The sequence below is a fragment of the Oratosquilla oratoria genome, chromosome 18 (assembly GCF_046742065.1).
Source record: "Oratosquilla oratoria isolate Oo_2021 chromosome 18, ASM4674206v1, whole genome shotgun sequence".
Taxonomy (NCBI): domain Eukaryota; kingdom Metazoa; phylum Arthropoda; class Malacostraca; order Stomatopoda; family Squillidae; genus Oratosquilla; species Oratosquilla oratoria.
In genome coordinates, this window is record NC_134794.1 from 791,216 (window position 1) to 801,005 (window position 9,790).

Genomic DNA, 9,790 nt, shown 5'->3' on the forward strand with positions numbered 1-9,790 from the left:
TTTTCTCCTGACAGGTAATCATCTAGTTCATGTAATCCTGAAATAAAACCCGTCTATTTTATATATATATATATATATATATATATATATGCATACACTGGTTCCCAGTGAACAGATTAACATCTTTTCAACCACAATTCACTTTTAATCCCGTGCCATCGCACTCGAGACTGAGAAGCTCGAAGAATGTACATATTGGAAATTGAAACGTGGTCGAGCTGAGGGCTCGAACTCAGCTCGGACGTGACAAAGTGTCATTGACTAAACTCGTTATCTCTCTTGATAGCGTAATGAGTTTAGTTAATGACACCTTGTCAAGTCCGAGTTGAGTTCAAGTCCTCGGCTCGACCAAGTTTCAATTTCCAATATGTACCTCCTTTGAGCTTCTCAGTCTCGAGTGCGATGGCACGGAATTAAAAGTAAATTGTGGTTGAAAAGATATATGCGCTAAACACCACAGTGAAAAGAAGATAAAACTTTGAATCCGAACGCTTTTGTAATATAATCACATCTTCAAGGATTACAAGAGAATAAATATGTACTAAGTTGTGGTATATATACAGATCAAGTTTGACACATGGGAAATTGCTCAAGCTAATGGCACATGGAGTCCGAGCGCTTTCGTGATACATTCACATCTGTGTTCTTCCTAGTGGTCTCTGCATATATATAATTATATATATATATATATATATATATATATATATATATATGTGTGTGTGTATATTCATGGAACGGTGCAGTAATATTTTCTTATGTATTCTCGAGTCGTCGTTGCTGAAAAATTCAAAATTACCCGCCCCGTGTGTGTGATTATATTCTAATGTGTCAGAATATAAGAGTTAATCCTATCAAGTAATCGGTACACCTGTCGGTCTAGAAGAACCTGTAGAATGAAACTAACGAGTTTATTTTGGTCATTAACCTTATTTGAAAAAAAGAAAGCCCAGGTTAGGTTGGTCAGGGACGGACAGGTTTATTTTATTATTTACTTTTTTTTCTTTGGTTTTATATTTCCCACAGAGAAACCATGAATATCCCACTCCACCTCACCCCATCTTGCTGAATATAATCAATTGATGACAGACATAATAGTTAACACTCAGCGGTGAACCCCGAGGCCTGCCCTCAACTGAATGAAATTGCCTGGCGTGTGCCATTGCAGCAAAGGCGAACTATTTTCATGTTCTTGAGAGGCAGACGGGGGGAGGGGAGGGGAGGGGACGGCTTCACATTACTAGTATGGTCAGGTATAACTTTTCGGCCGCTACCAGCACCTGCAGTACTTCTCGGCAGGGTTTCGGAGTCGGAGTTGGAGAAAGTCGGAGGTTTTAGCTGGGAGTCAGATTTCTAAGAGTACTAGGAGTTGGAGTCGGAATTTTTTATCTGACTCCGACTCCTTAAGTCCAATAGTTGTAAAATACTGTCTATAGATGTGCACTGTGAAATAATTTGTTGCTAATGTACAAATAGAAAGCAGTAGGTCTCATTATTCCAAGTTTGATATGTTTTGTGTTGAGAAATTTTAATAACCATCCAGTATAGAATAGTTTTACTGCTAGTTACAGGATATATACCATTTATGGAAGTTTCCAGAATGTAGTTTGTATTAATGTTTCATTCATTCTATACTATGGGAGTTATAGCCAGTGGAATGTATTTCTATTTTTAATAAATATTCAATAAATATAATTATTAATTTAAATTCCTTTTTATCTTTAAATAATTTAAACTAGCTACTTTATCTTTGTTGACAGTCTAATTAATTCAAATTATGTTAACATCTAGAACTCCATCATGTATACATGTACATGACAGTGTAGACAATAGTAAATATCCACTACTTATGCACTATGCATGTACATCTTCATGTATGTAAAAGTCAATGGAAGTGTTTTTGTTTGGTTTACTGTTTTGTAGGAGCTATGCCCTGAGATAAACTTTGACCAGTCTCAGAGGCCAGATAGGAATGACATTAGAGCATATGTCACAGCATTTGGTGATGACTGAAAAGGGGAGGAACAACAGCAGCTATGAACAGTGTGCACAGGGGAAGGTTGTCTCTCTCTTTCCTGAACTGATTCCTGGTTTTTATGTTAACATGATCAATTTAATGCTGCAGTAAGTACTAGGTAGGGCATCCTCCATTAACTTTTCCTCATCATGATTTGTCACATTTTTTCCCTAATATTGTGATAGAAGGTTGATGAGAATGGACATGAAATAACAGATATTTTTTTTTTTGGGGGGGAGGGGAGGGGCACAAAGGAAAAAGAAAATATATAGCTTGAAGTGGCAACTCTGCCATGACAGATTTGAAAGTGCTCATAAGCTAGTAGATGATCATGAGCATAAATAATACCATTATATATTTAGTATATATACAGTATGTTTATACGAATATACGTGCTTGTGTGCATATATATATATATATATATATATATATATAAAGCTGGGTGAGTGTAAATGTGAGTATATTTATCATACAAGTGAATGTTTCACGCAAAAAAATATACATGAAAAATATTTATAAAATGCTTCCTGAATAGGTGTGGGAGGCTGGTATATGGGTCTGCAGAATAGATTTCCACATAGGGGTCAAGGAGTTAAGGAGTCCGGAGTCTGAGGAATCAAAGGAGTCGGAGTCGGAGTCGGCATCCTTGGAATTCTAGGAGTCGGAGTCGGAGTCGGACCTTATACCATCCGACTCCGCAACCCTGCTTCTCGGTGAAGGGTTGAAAAAAATCTCCCTACTCTTGCGTTTGTTCTGGCAGCCGCCAAATGAATGTAATTGTCGGACGACGGCGGTGGTCAAGGTGGCGGTAAGAAAACTTGTATCAGCGCAAGCTGGCCGACCTTTCATCTTCCATGAGGAGCTAAACGTGGAACGAACAACGAATAGGTTTTGGGTGTTTGGTTTGACTCGACCTTATAAGGGCGAAAAGGATTTTGGATATACTTGTGTATTTATTTATTATCACTTGATATTATTTACTTTATTTCCACTCTGCAGGGTGAATTTATGAGGTTCTGGGCATTCTCGCCTTGATGCGTCTGGGGGAGTGCTCGGGGCATACCGACCCATTCGCGTTCTCCCTCTCTTGTTTATTTACGATTAGGTTTAATTACTTTTGTTTTATTCTGAATTCATTTGCTGATAGTGAAATCTGTATTACTTAAGAAGTGTATACCTAAGCAATATGTCAATAAAGGTTAAGTTTGGTAGGTTAGGTTAAGTTCCACAGAGCTTGGTTTTTCCTTTTTGTCTCGTTCAAATGTCGCCCCTCCTGGGTCCACACCCGAAAAACCACGCGCTCCAGTCGCCTCCCCTATTGTAGGGGATAGAGGGGTAAGGGCCAAAAAGTGGTTTCCCCCCCCCCAGTTTGAGGCTCAGATTTGAACGAAACGCGCGCGCGCAACACACACACACACACACACACACACACACACACACACACACACACACACACACACACACACACACACACAGAACTTTAGTAATAACCCTGCATAATGGAAAAAATACCGGATCACATAAAGATTCTTGGACAGTTCTTCATGTGGGCTATCCTAGGATGACAATTCTTCATGTGGGCCATCCTGGGCGATTCTTCGGTTGGAAAGTTGATGACAATAAGTATAACCCTCCACTGTTGATATTTGACGTACCGGGGTTATCCTTCAGGTGGGATATCATGGGGTGACGAATCTTCTTGTGGGCGTTCTTGGATGACAGTTCTTCAACTGACCCAAAATACCTTGTCACTTAAAAAAAAAAAAAAAAACTTCCGTTGTTGAAAAAAGTCACTACTGATGCTGGTATTGTAGTGAAAACGGGACGAAACCAGAGTAATCTGCTTGGGAGGCTGAAGAATAAACAAATTGGGACTTTAACCAGGAATCATGAAAAAAAAGAAAACCGGGTCGTTGTTCTCCGTATCTCGAGGGATGCGCCAAGGCGGCTTATCATCAACGGCGGCCGCGGCTGCGGCCAGCGGGGGTGGGGGTGGGGACCCGAGCAAGTTGCGCGCCAAAGCGTGCACGGGACGAGCGGGGGCATTTCAAGGTTGCCGTTAGGCGTATTCTGTATTATTTTAACCCCCCCCCCCCGTGTACTTTTTTTCCCTTGCATATGAAAGGACACAAGACGGAATCTTCCATCAACATTACAGTGGTGGTGATTGTACGAAACGTTATTGAAAAAGTACATCACTGGAAAAATCACATTTGAATAAACATTGTAGACCTTATAAAAACTGTTGTCAGCATCTCGTACGAATAGACTATTGTATTCTCCAGGTAATTTTCTGTACTCATTAATATAATTTTAACGGCTGTGTTCATTTCACGCATGCGTAGTAAATGGAGGAACACTTTCCCCAGAAGTTATCGAACTTGTGTATCCGTTTGAGCTTTCTATCTTTGAATGGGGCGAATGATAAGTCACCGTAATATGGCAAGAGTACGCTAGGGTAAGTCGGACATCGTCGCCAAGTCTCGGTCAACAGAAAACGGTATTGTGAGTGTTACTATCTGCCGTAATCGAAGATTTTGATAGCGTCTCCATGGTAGACCAAAGGTTCTACACCTAGGGTATTTTGGGAATTGTAAATGAACATGGGCACCGAGGGAGACACCCCCCCCCACACACACATTTTTTAAGAGGTGAAATTGTTTGACGTACATGTTTGTGGAAGACCCACAGTGTCTTCAGCCGACGGAATCGAGGACTTTGGAAGTAACGACGACTGTCGTTGAGACGATGAGGTGAAGGTGAGGTTTTACAAAGGATTACAAAGGCGAAGCATGCCGACAAGAGACCGTTTGGTCCATAACTAGGTCGGATGCGAGAAAAATATGATAATTGTTTTTATAATAATATAATTAATAAAAAATGCATGGGTATAGTTAAATAATAAACAAGCAGACAAATAGTAAATAATAAATTAACAAATGAAAATCAAGCAAATAAACACAAAATAGATGGCAGTCATTACAGGATCTTGCATAGATTTTAAACGAATCTTAAAGCGTCGAACTTAACTACATTGCACTGCCTCTGCAGGAAATTTATTCCATTCATTAACTATACGGTTGGCGAGGTTGTTTCGACCCACTTCCAAATTGAATCTATTTCCTGACAATTTGAGACCCATTATTTCTTGTCGGATCCTCATTCAGTGTGAAAACTCGCTTTTGATGTCCATCCCCTTTAGAATATTAAAGACCTGTATCAAGTCACCTCTGAGTCTACGCTTTTTTAGGGAAAACAGATTCATATATTTCAGTCGATTTCCGTATAATTATGTTTGGAATAAGTTTTGTGGCTCGCCGTTGTACTTTTTCCAATCAGTCAATGTCTTTAATGAGATTCGGTGACCATACGGAAACAGCATATTCCAAATGTGGACGAATTAACGATTTAGCTTGTGAATGAGAAATGGACTTTTGAAGTTAAAATCACGCAATCGGTCCTAGAATTTTATTTGCTTTCTCAGAGGTTGAAATACACTGCATAGATGATTTGAGATCATTACTGGTAATTACCCCGAAATCCTTCTCACTATCCACTTAAGTTAATGTCCAAATAACTTGTAATCGCACTTGCTGTTATTTTTATCTGTGTGCATAACTTGTGTTAGATTTCGTTAACCACCCCTCAGACCATTGCTGTGATTTATCCAAATCTTCTTGAATATCTTATTTATTCAAGGGATCATGTGCCGCCACTCCTCACAATTTTGCATCATCAGCAAATTTGGAGACAATAGATTTTAGTCCGTGGTCTATGTCATCTATGTATACTATGACTAAAAAGTGGCCCAAGAACGGAACCCCGAGGAACTCCACTCATGACACCCTCTAGAAGTTTTGCCAGCTATGATTTCCGTGATCACAGCATAACGTTCTCCGTAGAGGGGAGAGTGCTCAGAAAATCTCTCCCACAGCTGTAGCACTTCAAATGAATGCAGCAAAGACCCAGGTAGATCAGGGTTGACTGCTGAGGAATGCGTGTTGAGTGCACCTTGATGAATTCGTACGAAAAGAAAAGAGGAAAATAAATACATAAAGTTTTCGTCGACTCGAATCTGCGGCTGTTTTGACATCCGGGGCATCAGGGAACGCGGCCTGCCAAGGTGTAAAGGCGTTCCCGAATGGTTGGTTCATACTGACCTGCTTCTGTCCACCCTGCTCAGATGGTCCCGCTTAGCGTCGTAAGAGATCATCGTGGCCCACCGACCAACGGCGAGATAATTCTTTAAAAAAATTCCATGAGGTTATAAATTTGCTTACCCTAGAAGACTAGATAAACAAATAAATTATTAAAAGATAAATTGAAAAACAAACAAACACAGATTATGAAATAAATAAATTGAAAAACAAACATATAAAGAATGAATAGATAAAACAAAATTCATATTGCTGGTTGTCAGTCAAATTCTAGATTAATCATAGGTGTTGGATTCACAATGAGCGTTTTTCATGAGTGTCCGCTGCTAGATTCTTCATGATTCCAACCCAGATGGGAGCCCCGAAAAGGAACGAGCCGACAAGACGGCTCGACAGGCTGCATCCACCTCGTTCGGCGCTGGCAATAACAGACAACCCGAAAACGATCAAAACCCACACGCATCCATTGCTGTTGTCACAATCACGTTTTGAAAGGGCACTAGCACGCCTAAGAAGAACAGGACGTTCCAGCCCCGCCCCGTGACAAGAAACGCCCCTTCTACTCTACTTGCCATTGGAAAGCTCCACTCGCAGTACCACCACGTACTACTAGAAGATCTGATTTACAGAACACTGCAACAATTGCCTGCTGTCGTCTTTCCTTTCTCTCTAAGTCGTTTGTCCGGGAAAATAATTTGGTCATCACTTTGGTGATTTATTGATGTGTCGAAAGCAACCCCCCCACCCCACCCCCCGCGCGCATGCAAGGACATCTAGCACACGAAGGAGAGTGGTTTCATATTTCCACTGTTTTTAATAAGCATAATTCAACTCCCCACCCCACCCCACCCACTTAGATCCCAATGGGATGAGGGGACCCTTGGACTGTGTCTCCCACTGACATACTACGGCGACGTTGTCCAGAATCTGCAGTACTTGTCTGTAGAAGCTAGACTTGTATCCTCGCCCTCAAGCGGCCAAAGCCCCCGGGTAGTCTGTGTGGCGGCTGTGCCGAGTAGTGGTTACAAGGCGGGAGCTCCGGAACCCTCATCGTTCCAAAGACTTGCCACTTTTGAACAGGAGTGGCTCTGTGGTGAGGCGGGTCGTCGTCGTGAAGCCCCCGGAGAGGCGTCCTTTAAAAACAATACTAGACCAACACGGGGGAAAGGACAACAGACCAAGTAGAATTAGCATGTGTGTATGAAGATGATTGAAAACAAAGACATAACTATTGCCAAACAGCGGTCACTAGCCCGGTGGTCATGCAATGGTGCCCAATCAACGACAGCGCGTGTCCGACAACCCTTCCTCCTCCTCCTCCTCCTCCTCCTCAGAGAGACTCCCTTGTCGGCGGCGCTTAGCGACAACACGTCTTGTACATGGCATCACCTCGGGGATGGCGGGAGTCATCATAATGATGAGCAGCCCCCCCCCTCCCGCCCTCTTTTGGGCCCGGCAAACTGCCCTTAAACCCGTATTTTTATTGGGATGAGAGAACAGGTGCAACTTTCGCACGGACCCAGAAACTCGTTAATTATTACGTTATAAACCAAGAGGTCCCATTTGCCAAGGTAACCATTGTTGCGAGATGAAATGTGTGTGTATATAATATATATATATAAATATATATATAATATATATATATAATATATATATATATATATATATATATATATATATGCAGAAAGATAACTATAAACAACACGTGATCCACAAATTTTGCTGGTAACCACTAAGGAAATCTACTGTTTTCTTCCGATTTCCTTAGTGGTTACCAGCAATATATATATATGTATATATATATATGTCTATATATATATATATATGTATATATATATTATATATATATATATGTATATATATTCATATATATATATATATATATATACATATATATATATATATATGATGAAGGTGGAAAAATGTTGGTACATTATGACATAATGACATTATGGTACATAATGTACCAACATATATATATTTATATATGTATATATATACATATATATATATATAGTATACATATGTATATGTATAATTGTTTATCCATGTATATACTAAGTGCGGACATGTGCGATTGTATGGACGAAATTTTGGGCTGGTGAGTTGGTCGTACTCAGAAACACCGTAGTTACCTGCACAGGATCATTGTTGGAATCTTTGTGTAAAGAATAGTGTTGACGTATACCTTTTGTCAGTGGCCCCCCAGTCCTCTCTCGCGACCTCTTCCATAAATCGCTCGGCTGCGCCAGCCTCTGCCACACATTCCTACAAACTTCTCTCCATCTGGTCTGGTCTCCCACCTCCACGCTTCTCATCTCGCGGCATCCAGTCTCTTGTTCCAATCCATATCCGCTTCCTTGGGTATCCGCCCAGGCGTATCACGGTTAGAAAATGTTTGGTAAACGTAGGAACATTGAGAGGCTACCTGCATGCATGATACCTAGTTTACGGTCGTGTATCATTCTAGAGATGAATGGAGAAAAATTTCAAACGCAGGAAGAGGGCAGCAAGCAGATCATTATGAGTAGAATGAGGTAAATGAATACACGAGCGCGGGGAGACAGCATGACCATCAGGTTCAATACAGTACAGTGAATACACGAAAAGCAAAGGCACAAAATAGAGACTTATTATTGTTATTATTTTTTTCTAGTGCGGCGGCGGGCCGTAGGTAGTTTGGTACCACCTGATAGACTAACATGTAGAACTGTGGGATGTATCTCGAAACTGACAAGCTATCATTGTATGAGGTCGAGGTCCTGAAACTGGAGCTACTCGACATTGAGAGGAGTCGTGGGAGTCATCTTGGCTTGGTTGGGGACAGTTGTGGTCCTTCCTTGGCTCCGAGTGCGCTCGACTAAGGCCTTTGAGCTGTGCCTCGCGGGCCCACCCTCGTCCTGGCCGGAACGAAGGCCTTCTTGGTAGTCGAGGAGGAGGCCGCCGCCGCCGCCGCCTGGGACATTGTGCAGCCCAGGGCTGGCGTCTTGCGTGACGTACGGCCCTGCAGGCAGGCAGGGAGGGAGGGACACAGCAGCAAACACGGGGGCTAGTGGCTCGTAGCAGGTTGGGTGCCATGGCCATCCACTTGCAGGGAGTTCCTGTGGGTGGACTTTTTCCCATGTGGGTGCCCAACGCACCCTGACATTGTGACATATTCTTCCTGGTACCGGTAGGACAGCATCGTGCTTTGCCCGTTTTTCCACGTGCGCACGCGTACTACGCATACATGTACGGTCAAATGAATGATTGAAGCTACTATTATCTTGCAGGACTCCACTGGCCTTGTATTTTTCTTGTATTGTGGAGAATTTACGAATATTGTGATATTATTTTTAGATACCGACGAGTCCATTTTGATACATCTTGTGAGAGGAAGAAATCTATTCCAGCCACCTTTGAACGTGTTGAAAATAAGAATTTCTTGAATGGTCTGCAGTGATGACTTTGATGCCAGAGACTATCTGAACTACCTTTCTTCCTCTTCGGTCGGTCTTCCTCTGGGCTCTGCGTGGTTCCTCCTCCTCCTGTTGCCGTTAGGGACACTGGATCCGTTGAGCCCTCCACCCTGGGTCGGTCGGTCGGTCGGTCGTGCCCAGTGGACGCCTCGCGTCGTCAC